This window comes from Ceratotherium simum, chromosome 16 (genome assembly GCF_057802395.1).
Source record: "Ceratotherium simum simum isolate JZ-2026a chromosome 16, ASM5780239v1, whole genome shotgun sequence".
NCBI lineage: Eukaryota > Metazoa > Chordata > Mammalia > Perissodactyla > Rhinocerotidae > Ceratotherium > Ceratotherium simum.
Window position 1 is genome coordinate 55995969 of NC_141915.1, and position 11283 is coordinate 56007251.

The following is an 11283-nucleotide window of genomic DNA, read 5'->3' on the forward strand; positions in this document are numbered from 1 at the left end:
CTTATTATCCTAATTGATGCTCATATTTTCCCATCTTTGGCCAGTGGGTGCCTATTCAAGTTGGCACCTGAATCCTTTTGACAAAATGAGTATGCTTTCTGGTATGACAAGATGTTCTAGGCCCATCACAATTTTTTAAACAGGTTTATTGAGGTGTAATTGATATACAGTTAACTACATGTATTCAAAGTGAACAGTTTAGGGCCGGCCCTGTGGCTTGGTGGTTAAGTGCGCGCGCTGCGATGCTGGCGGCCCGGGTTCGGATCCCGGGTGCGCATCGAGGCACCACTTCTCTGTCCATCCTGGGGCCGAGTCCCACATGCAGCAACTGGAAGGGTGTGCAGCTGTGACATACAACTATCTACTGGGGCTTTGGGGGCAAAAAATAAATAAAACCTTAAAAAAAAAAACAAAGTGAACAGTTTTATCTTTTGACATGTGGTGTACATCACTCCAAGATAGTGAACGTATATCCATGACCTCAAAAGATCCTCATGCCCCTTTACCATCCCTCCCTCTTGCCCTCTCTTCTTGGTCCCCCTTACCCAAGCAATCTCTGATCTGTTTTCTGTCATTTAGGTTAGCTTGCATTTTACAGAATTTTATATAAATAGAATCATACACAATGTTCTTTTTGTCTGGCTTCTTTCCCTCAGCATAACTGTCTTGAGATTTGTCCATGTCATGTGTATCATTAGTTGATTCTTTTTTATTGCTGAATAATATTCCATTGTATGGATATATAACAATTTATTTATCCATTCACCTGTTGATGGACATTTGGGTTGCTTCCAGTTTTTGACCATTAAAAATAAGGCTGCTATAAACATTCATATATGTCTTTGTATGGACATTAATTTCTGCATTAATTTCTCTTGGGTACAGACCTAGGAAGAGAATGTCTGGATAATATGGTCAGTGTATATTTAATTTGTTAAGGTACTGCCAAAGTATTTTCCAAAGTGGTTGTACTATTTTAGTTTGCCACCAGCAGTATAACAGTTCTAGTTCCTCCACATCCTTGGTAAAGTCATTCTTTATAAATTTAGCCATTTAAATAAATATGTAGGGCCGGCCCCATGGCTTAGCGGTTAAGTGCGCGCACTCTGATACTGGCAGCCTGGGTTCAGATCCCGGGTGCGCACCGGCGCACTGCTTCTCCAGCCATGCTGAGGCCGCATCCCGCATACAGCAACTAGAAGGATGTGCAACTATGACATACAACTATCTACTGGGGCTTCAGGGGGAAAAAAAGGAGGAAGATTGGCAATAGATGTTAGCTCAGAGCCGGTCTTCCTCAGCAAAAAGAGGAGGATTAGCATGGATGTTAGCTCAGGGCTGATCTTCCTCACACACACACAAAAAATAATAAGTAAATAAATAAATAAATAAATAATGTAGTGATATCTCATTGTGGTTTTAATTTGCATTTCCCTAATGATTGATGATGTTGAGTATCTTTTCATGGGCTTACTTGCTATCCATATATCTTCTCAGTAAAGTATCTGTTCAAATCTTTTGCCCATTTTTTGTTGGATTATTTTGTTTCTTATTGTTGAGTTTTGAGAGTTCTTTGTATTTTCTGGATATAAGCCCCTTCTCATTATATATGTGGCTAGTCTTTTCATTCATGTCGTTCAAAGAGCAGAAGTTCTTAATCTTAATGAAGTCAAATTTACTGATTTTCTTTTTCCTTTTATGGATCATCCTTTTGGTATTATACCTAAGAATTCTTTGCCTAGACAAAAGCCTTAAAGATTTTTCTCCTGTGTTCTCCAATAGAAATTTTATAGTTTTAGATTTTACATCTAGGTCTCTGATCCATTTGGGTTAATTTTTTTTTTTTTTTTTGAGGAAGACGGGCCTTGTGCTAACATCTGTTGCCAATCTTCCTCTTTTTTTTTTTTTAAATTTTTTCTCCCCAAAGCCCCAGTACGTAGTTGTGTATCATAGTTGTAGAGTTGTAGCTCTTCTATGTGGGACACCACCTCAGCATGGCTTGGTGAGCGGTGAGTAGGTCCGCGCCCAGGATCGCAACCAGCGAACACTGGGCTGCCGAAGTGGAACGTGAGAACTTAACTGCAACACCACGGGTCGGCCCCTGGGTTAATTTTTGTGTATGGTGTGAGATACAGATTGAAGTTTTTTTCTTCTTTTTTCTCTTTTTTTTGCATTTGGATATTTAATTCTTCTAGCATCTGGAACACTGTTTCTTGAGAAGTCTATTCTTTTTCCACTGAATTGCCTTTGCACCTTTGTTGAAAATCAGTTGTTCATATGTACACAGAATTTTGACTTCTGCTTTTTTTCACTCAACATAAGTGCTGATAAGCCTTGTCCACATGGAAAAAGGATAGTTAAAAATATTAAGGTGACCCACAATAGGCAGAGCCCAGTACAGAAACTTGACTTCTTGCCCTTCTTGAAAATGTCCCCCACTGTGCCCTTCAGGCTACCTTTGTCCTCACTCACTTCCTTTGTCTCTTTGCTTAGAGAGTGCCTTATTTCTCCATGAAACTCCAGCCTCTATTATATCTCCATTTTCCATCAGTTTTGTGGACTGACCACTAACCTCTCTCCAGATAACCTCTTCGGCGATGGAGATCTTTGGTTCTGTTTTCTTCTCCTGGACAAGAACAAGCTCACATTTTAGAATAGGCCTCCCAGTGGTCATTCAGCAGGTGAGCCAGCAGGACTTTTGGCTACAGGCTAATTGTGGAGTGAGTTAGACTCAGGGAACCACAGATCATCAGCACTGGAAAGACTCATGGCCAGGGGCCAGGGCCCAGAAAGGCTAGGAGATGCACCTAAGGTCCCTCAAGGTCAGATGGCAAATTTGTGGCCAAGCTGAGATGAGATTGGTGGCAGGTGCCAGTTTTCCTGGGCTTACACCCTGGTTCTAGTTTTTGCATGTTTGAAATCTGGTGATTTCATTTTAAGTTAAATATGCTAAGTAAGTCGTATCATGTGAAAAGAGAAACCGGAAAATAACGGTTCCCGTCAGCTTGGGGAAGTGAATCCTTCTGTGACCTCATCAAAATTTACCCTAAAAAGACCTATTCAAAGCTCCTTTGGACTTCCCCCACCTCCTCAGAGGAAGTACATACCTCCTTGGCCTCGACCAAATAGAGTTGGTATTTATCAGCTGCCTAAGCCAATGATCTTTTTGATCAAAGGTGAAAGAATCTCTCACTATCTGAGTGGGTTGGTGAGCCATGCCATCCGGAAGAGGCCTGCGAGCCAGGAGGTTACTTGCTGTGGCTCTTTGGCAAGGCATTCCCTTCTCTGGGCTGCAGTTTCTCCATCTATAAAGATGAAAGGGTTGGACTACAGGGTGTCCAAGCCTTTTCTGTCTCTGGACTTCCACAGGTCTAAAAAACATCTACATTTTTAGTAAGCAGTTCAAGGGTTCTCAATTTCAGCTGATACAAGACTCATCTGGGATACTTATTTAAAAATGCAGATTACCCCCTCCATAAGGACACTCATCCTAATCAAGCAGGTCTGGCGTATGGCCCAGGAAAAAGCATTTTGGTTGGTGACCCATGTTTGGAGAGACACTGAGTTAGGGACCCACATCTCAGCTGACCATCCCGGGCTGCCCTTCTTTCTTTCTCCTTTCTTATGACTCAGGAGGAGATGAAGGGTCTCTGTTTCCCACCATTTTTTCCCCATCAAATATTTATTGAGGGTCTGCATGGCCAGACACTGTTTTAGATTCTTGGGATATCATAATGAGCAAATCAGAATTTCTTCCCACTTGGAGCTGACTTTCACTTAGTAATATGTATCTAAGTTTCCTCCATATCTTTTTGTGGCTTGATAGCGCATTTCTATTTAGTGCTGAATAATAGTCCACTGTCTGGACACAGTTTATCCATTCAGCTACTGAAGGGCATCTTGGTTGCTTCCATGTTTTAGCAATTGTGAATAAAGCTGCTATAAATATCCGTGTGTAGGTTTTTGTGTGGACGTAAGTTTCCATCGTTTTAATTTACTTATTTTTTAAACTTTAGGGCTATAAGTTTGAGAAAATCATGAAAACCCAATAACTGTTGGAGAATTCTGGAGGAAGTTCTGAGAGGCTGCAGGGGACAAAGATAGAGGCCCTTCTGATCCAGTTCCTTTTTTCGTCCTTTCAGATTCACTCAGCAAATGACTCGAACACCAGTAAACTAACAAAGAAAAAAAAAAAGACAGAGGATTCACTGTCCAGTAACTTTCAAGGGTTGATGTCTTATGCATTTCAACTTTCTTTTGTAGCTCTTCTCAGCAGACCCAAATGTCTAGAGGCTACAGGGAGTCTCAGGGTCAGCCCGAAGAGAAACGTCTCCAAGTTTGTTGGAGGGGTTTTCAGCATTTGGTTCTCTCTGACCAGATCATCCACCTTTGTGGGTGACAACATCTCACCCCTCACCCGTTTCTGAGTGTCCCTGAGAGGTGTTTCCTGCTGTGTCTGTGGGAAGCCCGTCTTCGCTCACCACCAGATGCACAGAGGGAGACAGTGGGTGTAGCTCTATCACAAAGGAAGGGCTGGCATGCCCCATGTCAACCACAGACCGCATCTTCTTCCCCTGTGACTTCTGGTCCCACCAGACTCAAGGATGACTACTTCTGGGAACCTCAAATCTGGAAGTAAAGTTGACAATAAAAAGATGAACAACCCAGTACACAAATTAGGCCAGAGATTTAAGCAGACATTTCACAAAGAAAGATACAAACGGGCAATAAGTGGGTGAAAAAGTGCTTAACATCAGTCAAAAGGAAGTGCAAATGAAAACCACCGTGCAATACCACCACACATCCACCAGGATGGCTCAAATTAAAAAGACTGGTAACACCAAATGTCAGCAAGGCGGTGGAACAACTAGAACTCTCCTACATTGCCAGGGGGACTGTAAAATGGAACAAACACGTGGGAAAAGGTCAGGCAATTTCTTATTCAGTTAAACATCTATACACCTATGACCCAACAATTCCATTTCTAGGCATTTACCCAAGAGAAATGAAAACATATTTACAAAAAGATTATGTAAGAACGTTCACTGCAGGGCCGGCCCCGTGGCTTAGCTGTTAAGTGCGCACGCTCAGCTACTGGCGGCCCTGGTTCGGATCCCGGGCGCGCACCGAGGCACCGCTTCTCCGGCCATGCTGAGGCCGCGTCCCACATACAGCAACTAGAAGGATGTGCAACTATGACATACAACTATCTACTGGGGCTTTGGGGGAAAAAAAAAGAAGGAGGACTGGCAATAGATGTTAGCTCAGAGCCGGTCTTCCTCAGCAAAAAGAGGAGGATTAGCATGGATGTTAGCTCAGGGTTGATCTTCCTCACAAAAAAAAAAAAAAAAAGAATGTTCATTGCAGCGAAAACCGGAAATAGCTTAGCCATCCATCAACAGAGCACTATACCATGTAGTATATCCACACAATGCTGGACCACTATTCAGTGATAGAAAGGAAAGAACTACTGAAACACGCCACAACGTGGATGTCTCAAAACATCCATGTCTTTTGCCATGTTACATCCTGCTCTATTCATCCAACCCTTCTGAGAGCAAAATTACGTCATCCAGTGCTTGGAGTGGAAGAAGATAAAGTGGTAAGAGAAACCACAATGGAAACCCGAACAGTGCTGACCTTATGAGAGAAATCCATGTGCTCCTGTCCTCTGCACCCCAGGCCCTCCAGCCTCAGTGGCAGCCATTCCCCTAAAACACCCTGGGCTTGGTCCTGTGCTCATGTTTTCTCCTTCTAGAATTCAACATGCAGGAGCCTGTGTGCTTTTTGTGTGCATGTGGATACATGTATATATATACATATGTATATAAAATTGGCCATTTCAACCATTTTTAAGTGTACCATTCTTTTTTTTTTTTTCCCCTTTTTCTCCCCAAAGCCCCAGTAGATAGTTGTATGTCATAGTTGCACATCCTTCTAGTTGCTGTATGTGGGACGCGGCCTCAGCATGGCCGGAGAAGCGGCGCGTCGGTGCGCGCCCGGGATCCGAACCCGGGCCGCCAGTAGTGGTGCGCGTGCACTTAACCGCTAAGCCACGGGGCCAGCCCCTAAGTGTACAATTCAGTGGCATAAATTCCATTTACAACTTTGTGCAACCATCACCACTATCTATTTCTAAATCTTTTTCATCACTCCAAACAGAAACTCTGTACCTATTAAGCAATAACTCCCCATTCCCTCCTCTTCCTGGCCCCTGCTGACCTTAATCTACTTTCTGTCTCTATGGATTTGCCTATTCTAGATATTTCATATAAGTGGAATCGTTCAATATTTGTCCTTTTGTGTCTGGTTTATTTCACTTAGCATAATGTTTTCAAGGTTCATCCACAATGTAGCATGTATCAGAACTTCATTCTTTTATATGGCTGAATAATATTCCACCTGCGTGTATATACTACATTTTGTTTATACATTCATCTCTTGGGATGGACACTTGGGTTGTTTCCAACTTTTGGGTATTGTGAATAATGCTGCAACGAACATTGGCATACAAATATCTGTTTGAATCCCTATTACCAATTCTTTTGGGTATATGCCTAGGACTGGACTTGTTGGATTATATGGTAATTCTATGTTTAGCTTTTTGAGGAATCACCAAACTGGTTTCCACAGCAATTTTACATTTGTACCAGCAATGTATGAGGATTCCAATGTCTCTACATCTTTGTCAGTACTTGTTATTTGCTATTTTTTTGATGCCATATGCTTTTGCATATACAGTTTTCCCTTCTTTCCCCCAGCATCTCTCTGAAGCCTTTCCTGACCCCATGCAAATCTGTGGTCCCCCTCACCTCACCTTGTCCCCACCCTTGTCCTGGGACACATCATTGCTCAGCATCGTCCACACGTCTTGAGCTCCCTGAAGGTTGATGTTTGGCAACTTTCTCATTCATCTCTGTCTCCAGCGTCTGGCACAGACCCACACAAAATGCTCTGTAGGTACTGTGGCGTGCAGGGATGGAAGAAACAGTATCCCACTCTGGCTCAGAGTGAATAATATCCCTCTTCCTCATCTGCCTCCACCCCTCTGAAGGTATTTATAGACAGGGAAATGGGGAGTGGAGGAGAATTATACACGTGGGAGAGCTGAGTAGAGAAAGATTGTGGGGGCATCTTTGGATGTCTTTCTTTGCTCACCTTTGCAGTGGGGATACACCTGCTTCTGAGGCCCCCTGAATTCTGTAGAGAAAGAGATGTCAGGGAATGTGGGGACTGGCCACTTGGTAGACAGGCATGAATGGTGGGGTATGAGGATTAGATGCAGCTGCCAGGAAAGTGACAAGCCCTACAATAATAGTGGCTTAAATTCATCAAAGTCTAGGGTAAGCTGTCCAGGGCTGGTTTGGTGCCTGTCTCCAGAAACTTCCCAGGGGCACAGACCCCTTCCACATCACCCTGCCACCATCCTAGGGTATGGCCCTCACTTTCTTTTCTTTTTTTTTTTGTTTGGTGAGGAAGATCAGCCCTGTGCTAACATCTGCCAATCCTCCTCTTTTTTTCTTTTTTTGCTGAGGAAGACTGGCCCTGGGCTAATATCTGTGCCCATCTTCCTCCACTTTATATGGGACGCCGCCACAGCATGGCTTGCCAAGCGGTGCGTCAGTGCGCGCCCGGGATCTGAACCAGGGAACCCCGGGCCGCCGCAGCAGAGCACGCGCACTTAACTGCCTTGCGCCACTGGGCCGGCCCCTTTTTTGTGTGTGTGTGTGAGGAAGATCAGCCCTGAGCTAACATCCATGCCAATCCTCCTCTTGTTGCTGAGGAAGACTGGCCCTGGGCTAACATCTGTGCCCATCTTCCTCCACTTTATATGGGAGCTGCCACAGCATGGCCTGACAAGTGGTGCATTGGTGCGCGCCCGGGATCTGAACCCTGGCCGCCAGCAGCGGAGCACACGCACTTAACCACTACGCCACGGGGCCGGCCCCAAGGCCCTCACTTTCTGACCCAAGCCAGTAGCTGAAACTCCAGACACCACATGGATGCTAAAGCAGCAGGATGGAGGAAGGACTGAAGGAGAAAGGGGTTCAGAGGAGGTTGCCCAGAGCTGCCACATGAGACTTTTGCTTGGATCCTATTGATCAGAACTTGGTCACATGACCACACCTAAATGCTAGAGTGGCTGAGACAGGTGGTCTTTATTCTGAGTAGCCATGTACAAGCAAAAATTGGGCATTCTACTACTATAGAAGAAGAGAGGGCAAATTTGGCAGACAGACAGGCTCTCTGCCACGGATGGACAGATGAACAGAAACATATATTGAGCAAATACCATACTTCCAGCGTTGTGCTTGGTATCTTATATATTAGTCACTTTGCCCCAAAACCCTAGGAGGCAGGCATTGTATTCCGTCATACTAAGGAAACAAGCTCAGAGGTGTTGGGTGACTTTCCCAAGGTTACACAACTAGTCGGGTCCAGAGCTAGGACTACGAACTTTGTCGTGGACTGAATGTTGGTGTTCCCTCTAAATTCATGTGTTGAAACTCTAACCCCCCATGCGACGGTATTAGGAGGCAGGCCTTTGGGAGGTAATTAGATGAGGTCATGAGGGTGGGGGCCCCATAATGGTATTAGTGCCTTTATAACCTCTCTCTCTCTGCTTTGTGAGGTCACAGAGGGCAGACGGGAAGAGAGCCTCCCCCAAGAACTGAATCTGCTGGCACATGATCTTGGACTCCCCAGTCTATGATATTTTGTTACAGCAGCCCCCTAGCTGACTGAGACAGAATTCAAAGCTTTTCCCACTGCATCCGGCTGCCTTGGGAGTCTAAGAGTAGAGGGTGGAAGGGGTGAGCTTCGGCCATTTTTTTCTTATGTTCACACCAGCTCACCAGGGTAGAAAAGGAAGCAAGGGTTTGGAGGAAAAACAGTAATGTTTTTTAGTATGCATTTACCCCTTCGTTTTCAACTCTTAGGCTGAGGGGTGCAGATGGAGGGCAGGAAGACAACGTTCTCGCTGCTCTAGCCTTGCGTGCACTGAAAACAGGGCCACTGCGCAAGGGAGGGGTGAGGCTGTAAGGGCTCGGGTGGGACCCTCATCTTTTGCCTCTGGGCACCCGTTCCTCTTGGGGGGGAAGATGCACTAGAGCATGGCTCCTTGGCATTAGAATCCTTGGGGAGCTTTGCAAAGAATATTTTTCTCCTCACATGCGTATTTACTATTTTCCCTCCTCCAAGAGGTTTCAGAACCAGCTATTATAGCCAGCAATGTTCCTTTATATCTTTTTAAATTTTTTTATTTTACTGTGGTAAGAACACATTGCATGAGATCCACCCTCTTAAAGGTTCACGTATACAATACATTCTTGTCGACTGTAGGTACAGTGTTGTACAGCAGGTCTCTAGGACGTATTCATTTTGCTTAACTGAAACCTTATGCCCGTTGATTAATAACTCCTCATTTCCCCTCTCCCCAGCCCCTGGCAACCACCATTCCACTCTTTGATTCTATGAATTTGAGTACTCTAGGCACTTCACATAAGTGGAATCATGCAGGATTTGTCCTTCTGTGACTGGCTTATTTCACTCAGCATAATGTCCTCAAGGTTCATCCATGTTGTCGCATATTGCCGAATTTCCTTCTTTTTCAAAGCTGAATGGTATTCCTGTGTGTGTGTGTGTGTGTGTGTGTGTGTGTGTGTGTGTGTGTGTGAGTATCATATTTTCTCTATTCATTTATCTGTTGAACCACATTTAGGTTGTTTCCACATATTGTGAATAGTGCTGCAATAAACATGAGAATTCTAATGTCTCTTTGAATCCTGATTTCAATGATTTTGGATAAATACCCAGAAGTGGAATTGCTGGATCATATCGTAGTTCTATTTTTAATTTTTTGAGGAACCTCCATACTGTTTTCCGTAGCGGCTGCCTCAATTTACATTCCCACTGACGGTGCACAAAGCTTCCAATTTCTCCACACCCTCGCCAGCACTTGTTGCTTTTTACCTTTTTCTTTTTTTTTTTTTTTTGGTGATACCCATCTGGACAGACGTGACATTTTGTTCTGAGAAAAGTAGCCTCTCCCCATAGGTTACTTTTTTCAGGCTACAAGTGTTTGAAAGGGGAACTTTATGATCAGAAAGCATTTGTAAAAGGACTTACATCACTTACTCAGAACAAAGTGTTTTGAATTTTGTTAAAATAAGATTTTTGAACAGATTTAAACAGATTTCATTCTAGGAGTAATCAAGCATCTCGTCTAAGACAGCCCCTCCATCTCTCAGCCTCAGTCATTTGCTCATTAAACTAATTTTGTCTGCCCAGTTGCAGGGCATGGTGACTAGAAGCAGTGGAAGAACCTTCTTGGAGCTTGCCTAGTTGTGGGGTTTAAACATAGAGACTTAGACCCAGTTTTGCCCATATGAGATCAACTGCCAAACCACTTCAAACAGTCTGATAGTTCAGTGGGGAAATGAGATCAGAATTTGTATCGAGAAATCAATACCTCCCCATATATAACCAACCACCAGTCAGAGGATATGATGGAAGAGAAAGTCTGATTTAAAATATCAACAAAACAGATAAAATATCTGGGAACAAATATCACAGGAAACGTGCAAAACCTCCATGAGGAAAACTTGGAAACCTTCCCAGAGGACATGAAACTGGAAAGACATGCCATGTTCTTGGATAGGAAGACTCAACATCATAAAGATGTCAATTCTTTTGAAGGTAGTTTATAAATTTAACATGATCCAAATAAAAACACCCAGAGGCGTTTTTTTTCTGGAACTAGACAAGCTGATTCTAAAGTTTACATTGAAAACATAAACAAGCAAGAAGAGCCAGGAGAACTGGAGAGGGAGAGCCACGGGGGAGGAAGGGCCCATCTGATATCCAAACCTCTGTAAAACCTCAGAAATTAGCCCAGTGTGCCTAGCATGGGCCCATGGACAGAGAGACAGACAGACAGAGCAACAGAACAGAAAACCCAGACACAGGACCCCACCATGTAGAAATTCAGTGTATAAAGTGCATTCTCTCAAATCTAAGAGCTGACAGTGGACCTTTTAATAAATACTATCTGGGGGCCAGCCCTGTGGCTTAGTGGTTAAGTCTGATGCACTCTGCTTCGGTGGCCTGGGTTCGTGGGTTCAGATTCTGGGCACAGACCTACACCATTCATCAAGCTGTGCTGTGGCAGTGACCCACATACAAAATAGAGGAAGACTGGCACAGCTGTTAGCTCCAGGCTAATCTTCCTCAAGGAAAAAGAGGAAGATTGGCAACGGATGTATGCTCAGGGCTAATCTTCCT